This window comes from Triplophysa dalaica, chromosome 23, assembly GCF_015846415.1.
Source record: "Triplophysa dalaica isolate WHDGS20190420 chromosome 23, ASM1584641v1, whole genome shotgun sequence".
NCBI classification, from domain to species: domain Eukaryota; kingdom Metazoa; phylum Chordata; class Actinopteri; order Cypriniformes; family Nemacheilidae; genus Triplophysa; species Triplophysa dalaica.
In genome coordinates this window covers 15,862,969-15,877,018 of record NC_079564.1, presented here as the reverse complement: position 1 = coordinate 15,877,018, position 14,050 = coordinate 15,862,969, and the positions used below count along the sequence as shown (strand labels likewise).

At 39.9% G+C, this 14,050-nt stretch overlaps 1 protein-coding gene across 1 annotated transcript in view; it reads left to right on the top strand.

Annotated features, from left to right (window-relative positions):
- The first annotated feature begins 7,757 nt into the window (after positions 1-7,757).
- Positions 7,758-14,050, top strand: part of LOC130413027 (elongation of very long chain fatty acids protein 2-like) — a 36,611-nt gene continuing 30,318 nt past the window's right edge. Inside the window, 1 exon segment of the mRNA XM_056737907.1 lies at positions 7,758-7,905. The gene's annotated coding sequence lies outside the window, so the exon portion shown is untranslated.

The following is a 14,050-nucleotide window of genomic DNA, read 5'->3' as shown; positions in this document are numbered from 1 at the left end:
AGGGAGTTCAACTAATCTACAGTCAAACGTCTATGGTTATAGAGCAGTACTTAAGGTTCTGGAAGCCAGGTGGAGACAAGCCAGCAATGGAACCCTGGGATATGTGAAATTGAGAGGCAACTCTCTTGAAGTTGTGCCTGCGGGAGGAATTGCAGTCTTGGATGGATATGTTCACTTATGCGCTCCCCACACAGAAAAGTGGGTTACACTGGAACCGCCACCTCTGCCCCTGCCCAGTGGTCTATTAATCGCTAACTGTTTGCACAACCTACCTCGTAAATGTTCGTCAAAACTCTCAGTTCTACTTCGGAATGAAACGCAAGCTGACATTGTGCTTCCTCCAAGAGCTGTGCTGGCGGAAATTCATGCAGTCACGATGGTCATGGATCAACCTGGCCAGAGTTCGTATGATGGAAACAATGTGGCAACTTCTGGGTGTGCTAATCTTACCTTCAACTTTGGCAACTCACCCCTATCTGCAGAATGGAAGGAGAGGATAGTGAAGTCGTTAAACTCAATTCCTGATGCATTTTCCCTTCATGATCTAGATTATGGACATGCTGCAAGAGTCAAGCATCGCATCAAGTTGAAAGAGGAGACGCCATTTTAGCAAAGGGCTCGGCCCATCCATCCACAGGACATTGATGCTGTTAGGAAACACATTCAGGAGCTACTAACAGCAGGTGTCAATCGTGAGTCCGAATCTTCGTTCGCATCTCCTATTGTTGTGGTCCGGAAGGAGGACAATACTGTGAGGTTGTGTATTGACTTTCGGAAACTCAACGCTCAGACGATAAAGGATGCATACGCCTTACCAAATCTGGAAGAAGTCTTCTCGACGCTAACAGGTTCTGAATGGTTGTCTGTTCTTGACCTGAAGTCTGGGTTTTACCAAATCGAGATGGAAGAGACTGACAAGAGTAAAACGGCATTTGTTTGCCCACTTGGATTCTGGGAATTCAATCGGATGCCTCAAGGCATTACCAATGCCCCGAGTACATTTCAAAGGTTAATGGAGCGGTGCATGGGAGATTTGAACAGGAAGCAGGTGCTCGTTTTCATCGATGACCTTATTGTCTTTTCGAAGACCTTGGAGGAACATGAGTCGAGGTTGCTGCAGGTCCTTAATCGTCTCAAGGAGTATGACCTAAAGTTATCACCTGAAAAGTGCCGGTTCTTCCAGACGTCAGTTAAAGACCTCGGCCATATAGTTTCCCGAGATGGAGTGAGAATTGATCCAGCCAAGTGTGAAGCTTTAAAAAGCTGGCCGGAGCCGACCAATTTAAAGGAACTGAAGTCCTTCTTAGGGTTCGCTGGATATTACAGAAGGTTTGTGCGCGATTTCTCTAAAATCATCAAACCCCTCACAAACCTTACAGCCGGGTATCCTCCACTACAAAAAGGGCATAACAAACAATGTAAGACTGGCAAATACCATAATCCCAAAGTGGAAATTGGGGAACGATGGACAACGGATTGTCAGAATGCTTTCGACTCCATAATCGACATGCTTACTTCTACTCCTGTCTTAGGTTTTGCTAACCCCAATCTTCCCTATGTACTTCACACTGACGCCAGCACTACAGGGCTTGGCGCAGCGCCATACCAGGAACAAGAGGGACAAATGCGAGTTATAGCCTTTGCCAGCAGGGGTTTGACAAAGAGTGAGGCTTGTTATCCTACGCAAAAGTTGGAATTTCTGGCGCTAAAATGGGCAGTCACTTCTAAATTTAGCGACTATCTCTATGGAACGGAGTTCACTGTTGTCACGGATAGCAATCCCTTGACGTACATTCTTTCATCAGCCAAACTTGATGCCACCAGCTACCGTTGGTTATCCAGCTTATCCACATACAATTTTAGGTTGCAGTATAGAGCGGGTAGCCAAAACCAAGATGCTGATGGACTCTCACGACGGCCGCATGGTGAGCTTTTGGATGATTTAGTTTCACGAAAGGAAAGGGAAAGGATTGAGCAATTCACACTGTACCATCTCGTGGGGCCAGAAGATGAATCATCCAGTCTCACACCAGATGTGATAGAGGCTATCTGTGAAAGGCATCAAGTGGTAGGGTCGTCCGCATCCTCCGAACATGAACTCCCTTCAATTGCTTTGATGGAATCCCTTACTCACTCCGAGGATGCTCTACCAAAGGAGTTTCAACGTGAGGGCAACCACGGTTTTCCTGAGCTTCCGCATCTCTCCGAAGCTCCCATTGCCGAATTACAGAGGAAGGACCCAGAACTACATGTAATTATCGAAAGAGTAGAAAGTGGGTTGAAACCCTGCAATTTAAAGGGCTTGTCAAGGCTCCAGGAGCATTTGATCATGGAACCCAAATTATTACAGGGCTTCGAGACCTTACGTGTATCAGGGAAGCTGAATCTGCTTTACCAATCTCCAGTTTCGCTGAAAAGAATTTGCCCATTCGTGAGTCTGTAGAGTCTGATCGAGGCGGATTGGCAGAGCAACATATGCCTGAGGGGACTCCAGAGGAGGGAAGACTGGATACACCTATAGTAGTGGAAACCTGTAGTGAGGAACTTGGATTGGATTGTTCTGAGCCAGTAGAGCAAATGACGGAGCCTGGACAATCTACTGAGTTACCTACACAATCAACAGATGTGATGCCAAATACTTTTGCATCAGGAAATGAGGAAGGAGAGGTCTCTGATAAGCTTAACGATGATGTGGTACCCAGACGCTCACAGAGGGAGCGACACCCCCCAAAGAAGTTTGAATACCCTCAGTTAGGGAACCCACTTACTTTAGTTGTCCAGTCTTTGTTGCAAGGGTTAAATTAAGCTTTCACTACTTCTTAAGAGAGGTCAGTCCGATCTCCTATAATTCATTTGTAAATGCCCAGGGACGCGGGAGGGTGTAACCCAGGTCCCTAGTCCGCAAATTGAGTAAGCAGGCAGCGTAACGCGTATACGGTGCGTAATAATAGCTCCGCCTATTTTTTTTTGCGTGATTGCTCGCACGTGCTAGAGAAGAATCTCACGTGTAGTGTGTGGAACTAAGAAGTGACGGATTTACAGAGCATCAATGTTTAATCTCCAGAATAGTAAGCTAAGAGAACGAAATTTGAATCAGAAATTAGAAGTTGCTTGTAGTGATAGCAGTACGGAACGTATTTTTCGATTGATTAATAGATGGTTAGTTTGCCATTTGTTTGCTGATGCAGTTCGGAAAGGCTAACCAATCTCTTTAGTATCATAGAACCGGATTTCTTTGCTAAAGAACTGTTTCAATTGTTGTTTTCATTTTCTTGGTAAGTAAGTTTATTTATTACGGTATTTAATTATACAATGTATGCTTTAACGTAAAAGAGAGAAGTTATCACTCAGTAGAAATGTGGGTGTTTATTGAAATGTGGTTAATGCGTAATGTTGTTAAAATATCTGTGAGAGCAGTAATGTTTAAGAGGGGGCTTATCGTTAAAACCTAAATGTTGAGCTATTAACCTAGGTTTGGGAAGTGTGTCGTGTTGAATGCATGAAGATATTTAATATTATATCCGTAACAAGGGAATGTGTATGTATATATATACGTGTATCATTTAAAATGCATTAATGTGCGAATTATGCTTATGTGTAGTATGTGAATAGTTTTACACTGGTAACTAATTGTCGCTTTGCCTTGTCTTGGCAAGGTTGGGTTTTTTTTTCGGTCCTTGGATTTCCCTTTTGTCTCTTTCCGGTTGTCTCCGGTGAGTTTACCTGTTTTTTTCCATCGCCTCCAGCGAATGGTTCCGGTTCTGATGGAGTGAGGAGTTCTTTTCCATACGGACGTTCCGGAATCGAATCGTTTCGCCTCTAAGGAACTAATTTTATTGGTGAAACTGGCGAGCCACCCTGGTTTTACAAATTTATCGAGCATTATCTACAAACCAGCGAAGTGGTAGGACAACGACTGCTTATATTTTGAATCTTTTGAATGCAGTGCGGCTGCATTTACTACAACGCATTCAGTCACATGGACACTGACTGTGAAACTTTCTTTCATTGCCTGAGTAGTTGATTCAGGAAGTTTAATTGTGTATAATTGTGTATGTACCTGAAATTCATTATTATTATTTTTTATTTTGTTGTGTATTGTTACCATTCAATTTCTATGTCAAGCTTTCAAAGCTGAACATAAAGTGCACTTAATTTCCATTTGTGATCTTGCTTTGAGTGTTTATTTCCCTCATCTTGCAGCAACATTGGCTCCAGGGCGAATTTAGACTTCTGATTTGGCCTATTGCGAATTTCTCTTTAAGACTGTGGTCTGATCCTGACTACTGGCGAGTTGTCACATGGTGTTAGGTGGGTTACATCTGTGCAACCAAAACGGTGTTTTTTACGCGCGTCTTTTACGGCGTTTTGTCTGTTGTATAATAAGCCCCTCACGCTGATTTCAACAGCCTGTAAATTTATTCATTTTAGTGAGGATGACTGGCAACCATATCTAGGTAAATTCTATAGGTATTTGTATCTGTTTAATTAATTTAATTTGTTTGATTGACATCGAGTGTTAAGGCCTTATGACCGGACGGATCAAATATTTCCCCCGGCAGTTCACTAACCATTCAGTTGAGACATAATTATGTTTGCGAGACACATAGGCTACATTCTGATGTGCACACTTTGGACGTTTCAGTCAGAGTAAGATAGATAGGGGGGCAGTCGTGTAGCAACCCTCTAACCTAATGGTTAGAGGGTTGGACTCGTGACCAGAAGGTTGCCGGTTCGATCCTCAGGTCAGGCGGGTAATGACTGAGGTGTCCTTGAGCAAGACACCTAACCCCTACTCGCTGCAGCGATAGCTGCCCACTGCTCTGGGTGTATGTGTGTTCACCACTTGCTGTGCGTGTGTTCACTACTCTCTGGATGGGTTAAAAGCAGAGGTATATCTCGGATATGGGTCACCATAACTGACAAATTAGTCACTTTCACTTTCACAAAATATTATCTTAAGGGACTGTCTACAAGCTTGAGATTGATGATCAAGGTGCTCCAATCGCAGGTGACTTCCGGAAAACATGAAGTAACCAATGATGTTTGAGGTTACAACAAAACAGCAAGTCCCGCCCCGCCAAAATAAAAATGTTCGCGCGAGCAAAAGCAGCAGGGGAGAGCACGAGACTATATATGCGCGAGACTATATATGCGCGAGACTATATATGCGCGTCCTTCGCGCGCGAGGACACAGAAGATGTAATGCGCGCGCGAGGGCTTGTATTGCGCGCACATTGGATGCCATGCGCGCGCGAATGTTTCAAACGAGCTCGCGGGATCCCGTTTCCTCGCGTGTAGATCCGTTGTCCTCTCGCGAAAGTTATGTGCCGCGCGCAGCCAGCATCAGCAGTGCGCTCGTTTATTTTTGGCATTGTAATGCCTTCATACGTCGGTTTTAAATGTACCGCGTAAATTAACTGCTAACGCGCAGCTTGTAGTTTCGTTCATCAGATTGTTATTTGTCTATAGGCACACATACATGCGTGTATGTGTTTGTTTTTATGCAGTATCTTATAATCACATTGGCATTCATCTTTATTCTCGGCAGCGACAATTGTTTTCTTCCGTTATTTATTAACATTAAACTTAACGGGCTCGTCCAAAGCACAGTCATAACTTCAGCCCTAGTAAAAAGCATTATAGCACCCCCTGCTCAATATACGTTTGGACTGACAGACAGAGAATCATTCAGAGCGACAAAGACACAGCATTCCAGGATTGAATGTTACACACCATGCAACAGTTTTGCTACAATAAAGAATAAATCCCTTGCTACTAAGATACAGAAACATTTGCTTTTCACCGCGGATACGCCGTAGTACAGTTAAAACGGTACAGTTACACACTCTAGACCTGCTGCATAGCCGCTGCATTTCCTTCATCTATCGTGGAAATACACTTTTTCATAATAGGACAAATAGATCACGTGAATTGAACTGCATGTCCCTTTGTTTACTTCTGTTTCCCGGTGAGATGACTTAAGAGGCGTCCTCTGGTATGATAATCTTAATATTATCCTGTATTTGGGTGTCTTAGAATGTATTTTGATGTGCAATTATGAAATAAAAAAATCCAATTAATTAATTTTTATTTTTGCACTTGCTTTAGTCTTCTTTATAAACACAACTTTACCACCAACTTTTTCTTCTCTGGACATTTCACATTCATAAATGCAAGTTTACAAAGGGCAAACCTATTTTTGTAGTGCTTGAAAAAGAGTTTCAAATGTATATGTGATGGCAGGTTTAAGATTTTACATAAAATAATCTGGCAAATTTCTCTTTATGTGTGTGCTGCAACCAGAATCTGTTAGGATTTTAAAAATCCTGTAATCTGAGCCAGGTTTTAGTTTTAGGGTATCCCCGCGCCACCTCGCGTCACTCCGTGGCTCTCGCGGGGTCGCGAATTCATTAATTCATTCATTCATTCTCTCTTCAACGCTCCTACGTCCACTTCCCAGCTGTCTCATACTGTTTGAGCAAATCAGTAGATATGGTAAGCACTGTTGTTCAGTTGCAATGTTTGTTGTGGCGTAACAATCAGCATCTAGAGTTGATGTGTGATCGCTTTCTTTATCCCATTTTATTACATTACATTGCATTATGGTCAGTGGTGTAGTCTAGTTTTTTGTAGTGAGTATACTCTGATTCCCCCCCCCCAGCCTTCTCATCCGTCCCAGGTCGACAACCCATGAGCACCACCACACGCACGAATTCAAGGATAGAGAATGCCTCTATATGTAATCAAGAAAGATTTATTGCAAGCAAGATTTCAATAGCAAATGACAGCTGTGGGGACTTGCTGGTTTTAAATCAGTCAGTTAAGAGTTTTATTTATGTATACAGTCACTAAAGTACAGGTTTTATCAGCTGGCAATTTTCAATGCACATTAGTGATCCACGGGATAAAGCTATTAAGTATTTCTACACAAACCCATCCTGCTAAAAATAGTATTACATACATTCTAGTGGTTTCCATTTAAATACCATTATGAAACATTTCTTTATCATTTTTTTATTTTATGCCTTTTCTATTGATTCCCATCTGCATCTCTTGTGTTTTGGGCAGGGTTCTATTGTTTTTTTAAGAAGGGCAACTACATAATGTAAAGAATATCTTGTGAAAGTATAAACTTTAGATTTTGATTTAGTTTGACTAAGGCCAAGTCAGAGACTCACAGTAAATCATCTGATATTCGTCCCTAATAACTAGATTTTTCAAACACTTTATGTGTGTAAGTTGCATCTATTATTGACATTGATATTTAACTATAATAATTAACAATGAACATTTGTACAGTTTTATCAAGCACCTGTTGCACCTATAGATTGCTGGCAGTGTCTCTAGCTTGACTTTCACAAGGCTTGTAAGGAGTTCTCATCTCTTATCATCTAAAACAATTATAAACATTGTAGTATAAGTTATCTCTCCCTTTCTCCCTCATGTATTGATTCAACACACAAACTAATGTTTGTGAAGTTGGCAAGTTAGATAAAATTTAATATGCCAACAGTCACAATAAGACTAACAGTTATGTTAATGGTAACAAATATGCTTGTTTTATTAAAGACTTTGAAGTGGTTTTAAAAGTGGGGTGAGTTAAAGGCAGAAAGTAAGACACGGGCGAACAGTGTGCACATTGCGACCCCGGAACACTAACGCGAGGAGTGGGGACCCCGCGTAAAGCATCGCATGAGCCTCGTCGGACTCATTATGTGTAACACCTGCTGCAGCTGCACGAAGCGCCAGTAACTTCGATGGCAGGCTTACGATAACACTGATAGTGTAAATGCTGCCTTTAATGATCTCCTTTGGTTTCATATCTCCTGGTTGCACCAAAAGTCAGTGCGTCGTACTTTTCTGACACAAACGATGTTGTTACGTAACCTTGCGCTTTTTTAAGTGAGTATACGGAAATTCTTGATCTTTTCTAGTGGGTATACCTGCGTATCACGTAGACTACACCACTGCTTATATCGCTTCCATTTGACTTCCATTTCACATCTTTAAACTTGAAATAATTTCCAGTGTATAAGAACTGTTAATCACATATCATTTTAATCATTATTTCGTTCATGAACTGGCAGTTTAGCAGAGAATTACATTTACCCTTCCGTTGCTTATCCTTTAGCAAATCAGATTTACGTTAAAGACATTGGAATTCCCACCCACAATTCTCTCTCTTATTCTCTCTCTCATGCTGCTGGCATGCCAGCACTGGCACATTGAATGGCATACAAATACTCCTCCGGACATCACAGAGTAAAATGTGAAGCACAATATTGTTCTTGACATAGGCTTAATACATTAAGCCATTACAAAAAAGCCACATAACCTGGAGAATATTAGTCTTTTGTTCTTAACATGTAAATGTGCCATTAAATGAAAGGTAGAAGTTTCAATATGTCTTTTTAATTTTATGTTTCCAAAAACACCATATAGCACTGTAAATGCTACTTTAAATTTTTTAATTTTCACAATGAATATCCTCGAAAATTCCACTGGCTTCAGTGTACAAATTGTCCAAATATGCAGGACTAATTTACAGGTTACTTGTCCCTACTGAAAGGCCTTTTTACTCACTGAAGGAGAGGATTTTTTTATCAGGAGTATCTCTAGATAGTATATACAAAATATTGTGCAAAAAAGTATGTTTCGAAAGAATGCCATATAGTGGACAGGCAGTATGGTGAAATGTGACAAATATGGTATCAAAGTACTCAGCTAGAGCTCTTGCAATGTAAATGTCTTGAAATGACGTATTTTTCAAATTTTTCAAAATGCAAGCATTTTCATTAATTCAGTTTGTGTTCATATAATGCTGCATTTTATTAAAAGAAATCTAAATAGGCGATGCCCACAATGGGCAACTGGGGAACACTGGGTATCATTCGTCTCGCCATGATTCACGGAATCAAATACGATCTTTCGATTTTAGACCAATGTTTATAAAAGTTACGAAAAATAGCAATTTTTCATATCTCAAGACCATTCGGGGGTTGTACTAAGTTTCAATTCAATTCAAGTTTATTTATATAGCGCTTTTCACAATGTGTATTGTTTCAAAGCAGCTTTACAGGGGCAAACAGGAAAAACAGAAAAGTTAAAACACAGCACAGTGCATGGTATTTATACAACGAGTAAGATCATTCTAATAAATAATATCTAATATCTAATTAAATAAATAAATGAATGAATGCAGTCTCCCGGTGAGCAGGCCAACACTGCCCAGGAACCCAAACTCCAATGATTGATTAATGGAGAAAAAAACCTTGGGAGAAACCAGGCTCAACCGGGAGGGCCAGATCCCCTCTGACGTGTCATAGCTGCACTCAAACTGTTGACATGTGATTTTAGTTTAGCATTTAATACCAAATATTGTAACTTCAGCATTAATAAGACAAATAGTCCGTCTTTGCTCTTGGTTGGGGATGTAGTGGTCTGAGCTGGGATGGTCCGATGGTCATATTTCTCTTGGCTGGTGGTGGAATTGCCTTAGATGGAGCTGGGATGGTCAGTCAGTCTGCAGCTGTAGCTGGCGTAATCTCAAATTGGGGATGGGCATCTGTCGGTCGTCTGGACATGGTGGAATTCTTCCTACCTCTGGATGGGCATCCCGAGGCAGAGGCAGAGGCGGAAAGAGAATAAAGAGAATAATTAACGTAGCTGCTGTTCATTAACTATGCATTAAGTGAAAGCTTGGCTGAAAAGATGTGTCTTTAATCTAGATTTAAATTGGGAGAGTGTGTCTGACCCTCGAATAGTATCAGGAAGGCTATTCCAGAGTTTAGGTGCTACGTATGAGAAAGCTTGTCCCCCTTTGGTGGATTTTGTTATTCTAGGTGTTGTCAAAAGTCCTAAATTTTGAGATCTTAGAGAGCGTGATGGGTTGTAACGTGATAAAAGCTCGGTTAAGTAAGTAGGTGCTAAACCGTTCAGGGCTTTGTAAGTTATTAAAATAATTTTAAAATCAATACGATACTTAATGGGTAGCCAGTGAAGCGATGATAAAACTGGGGTTATGTGATTGTATTTTCTTGACCTAGTAAGAACTCTGGCAGCTGCATTCTGAACTAACTGTAGTTTGTTTATCGATGATACAGGACAACCACTAAGTAGAGCATTACAATAGTCAAGCCGTGAGGTCACAAATGCATGAATAAGCTTTTCTGCGTCTGCAACACATAAACTATTTCGTAATTTGGCAACATTTCTAAGGTGGAATAAGGCTGTTTTTGTGATATTTGAGATGTGATTTTTTAATTTTTTAATTTTATTTGTTTAAAAGGAGGAAATTACTAGTCATCCAATGTTTTATATCCTCGATGCACTCTGCCAGTTTGGATAGCTTAAAGGAATCATCTGCTCTTGATGAGATATATAGCTGAGTATCATCTGCATAACAGTGGAAGCTAATTCCATGTTTTCTAATAATGTTGCCGAGGGGCAGCATGTATATGGAGAAAAGCAAGGGAACTAAAACCGATCCCTGAGGTAATCCATAATTTACTTGCGTAAGATTTGACGATATCCCATTTAAATGGACGTATTGATATCTGTCTGTTAAGTAAGATCTGAACCATTGCCGTGCCTGTCCCTGAATACAGATATAATTGCGTAAACGATCTAGTAGTATTTTATGGTATACAGTATCAAAAGCAGCACTAAGGTCAAGCAGGACTAAGAGTGAGATGTTACCTTTATCTGAAGCAATAAGGAGGTCATTTGTAATTCTAACGAGCGCAGTTTCAGTGCTGTGATGCGGTCTAAAGCCAGACTGAAACTTTTCGTTCATGTCATTATTTTGTAGGAAGGTACACAGTTGAGTTGACACTACTTTTTCTAGTATTTTAGACAAGTACAGGAGATTTGAAATCGGTCTATAGCTTCCAAGTTCATTGGGGTCTAAGTTTGGTTTTTTGATAGGAGGCTTAATTACAGCCAGTTTAAAGGGCCAGTTGATTATGTTACAAATGGGCTCAATTACAGCAGGAAGTAACTCTTTTAATAAAGTAGTCGGAATGGGGTCTAATAAGCAGAGGTGGGGGACTCGAGTCACATGACTTGACTCGAGTCTGACTCGAGTCACAATTTTCAGGACTTGCGACTTGCATGATTGAAGTAAGAAAATGACTTGACTTGACTTTGACTTGAGAGCAGGTGACTTGAGACTTGACTTGACTTTAAATGGAAGACTCTACAATGACTTGAACTTTGTAAAGTAATGAAATTACCTAAAATAATTATTGTGACTCGGCAGCACTACAGCGCCTGTGCCTTTAACGCTGCTCAACTCAAACCGCGCCAAACAAGGTGAAACAGCCAATTACTGTAGAGCAGTTACGATAGAGAGGAAACTGCGCATGCGCTTGGCGGCTTGAAACAGTTGTGGCCGTTACAATGGCGGACAACAGTCGAGCTCCACAGTCACGTTTGGCTATAAGGACTTTGAACTGGACCGTGAAAATAAAAAATTATTTGCCAGATGCAGATCATGCAACGCGAGGATTCTGACGCGACAACCACAACGTCGAATTTCATCCGACATTATAAGAACCACAAGGAAAGGTTACAAAGTAATTTCTTTATAGTCAGTGTAATAAAACGATTACTAATATAATGAATTAATCATTTCTGTTTGTCATAATTTTGCTTTGGTTGTTTTTTATCATTAGAAATGTGATAATCGATCATCACTGGTAGGCCTACATCTCATCTCATAAGGTGATGAATTGGGGAATCTGGCTATAATGGCGTAGCCCGAATTGTTATGTTCTTAAAACATTAAAATCATCTTAAAATAAAGAAGGGCTTCTCTGTATTACATGTAGGCGAATGTCTATATTAAATGTGCGCATGTTCAAGTGTTTGTGTTGACTGCGTGTGGAAACTGAATAGCAGCTCTCTTATATACTGCATGACTGGCTAACATGGACGCGCCGGTGAGATCACATGAACTTAAAAAAACTCTTTAAAAACTTTTCGGTCATACTGACGAGAATAATTTCATAGTTCGAATCTGTTAAATGTCCAAATTTTTTTTATACTCACAATAACAGCAAAACGTTTTGTGCTGTAAAATAATTAAACCAGTTCAAATAGAAAACAAATATTCTCAGATTATATATTACGTATGAAACGTGCATACTGCGTGTCCACCGCAGAGATGACGATTAAGCATCATAACTTCATCACTGGGCTATATTAACATACATTTTATTTGTATTCTACCGAAATGAAAAAGATTCGTTCATTTTGATAAACAAGATTCAATACCGAAGTCAATAAAATGATCCGGGATTCCCATCAATAGATGCAAATTCCCTATAGGCCTACTGTTCACATTAATGGACAGCACAAGTATTACAGCATCATATACTTAAAACATACAATAGTCAAGTTTTCAATCACAATTCTTAGTTTATAAGCTTCATAGCCTGTATAAATGCATTCTCTCAGATACAAGTATTTCCATTTCTGTGTAGACGTTGCAATTAAATTGAATTAGATTTTATTATACATTTCAGACTGGATTTCTTTTGTGTAAGCAACACTTTTATTTTCAGATATTAATGTTGCACAGATATGCATATAATTCATATATAGCAATGTGAATAAGATACATAATGTATGTATATAAGTTCATCTTTTCTGTGCAAAAATAAACATGTATCTAAAAAATTAACCTCTGTTTATTTTAGTACTGCGACTTGACTTGACTTGAAACTTAGCAGGACTTGACTTGACTTGCTTAGGGTGAACCCTTGACTTGACTTGACTTGCTTGATTTGTCTAAACTGTGACTCGAGACTTGACTCGAGACTTGATAGTTAAGACTTGAGACTTGCTTTGACTTGGCCATATGTGACTTGTTCCCATCTCTGCTAATAAGCATGTCGTCGGTTTGGATGTTGCAATAATTTTAATTAAATCTTCCTGATTTATAGAAGAAAAACACTCTAGCTTTTCTTTTTGGGTGACGGTTGAAACTAATTCTTCCGACACACCGAAACGAAAGGTTTGGTTTTAGCTATGTTGTCTCGTATTATTTAGATTTTCTCAGTAAAAAAACTTCATGAATTCATTGCTACCAAGGTGCGGCGGAATACCCAGGTCAGGTGGAGTCTGTTTGTTTGTTAGTTTAGCAATTGTATTAAATAAAAACCTTGGATTATTTTTGTTATTTTCTATGAGGTTACGGAAGTGCTCGGCTTTTGCTGCTTTTAGTGCCTTTTTTGTAACAGCTTGCACTCTCTTTCTATGCAATTTTAAAGACCTCTAATTGGGTTTGTTTCCATTTTCGCTCCAGTTTACGCGTTTCTCTTTTTAGGGCGCGAATGGTGTTATTATACCATGGTGCTATGATCTTTCCATTAATCCTTTTTGACTTCATAGGTGCGAACGTTTCTAATGCATTGGAGAAAATGGTGCCCATGTTGCAGGTCATGTCATCGAGCGATTTCTATATTAGTTGGAAAGGTTATTAGAGGAGTCAGATCTGGCAAGTTCTTTACGAAACTATCTTTAGTAATTGAGGTGATTTTTCTACCCTGTCGATAACGAGATATACAACTGATTTCTGCAGTGCGCAGTGTACATGTTATAAGATGGTGATCGGAAACATCGTCGCTTTGAGGTATAATATCGATATTGGTTAGATCGGCTCCGTGAGATATAATCAAGTCTAGGGTATGATTAAGGCGATGAGTAGGTCTAGTGATGTATTGTGTTACACCACAAGAGTCTAGTAGTTCTTTAAACGCCACAGCTAATGGATCGTTAGCAATATCTACGTGGATATTAAAATCTCCAACAATCAGTACTTTATCTACGTTAACCAATAGATCCGATAAGAAGTCTGCGAACTCTATCAGAAAATTAGTGTAAGGCCCAGGGGGTCTATACACAGTAACCAATGTAAGAAAGACCAATGGTTTTTTACTTTTATTTGGAACAGTTATGTTCAACGCAAGCACTTCAAATGATTTAAATGTATGCATTGTTCTCCGAGTAACGGTAAGAAAGTTTCAGGTCAATACACAAAAGT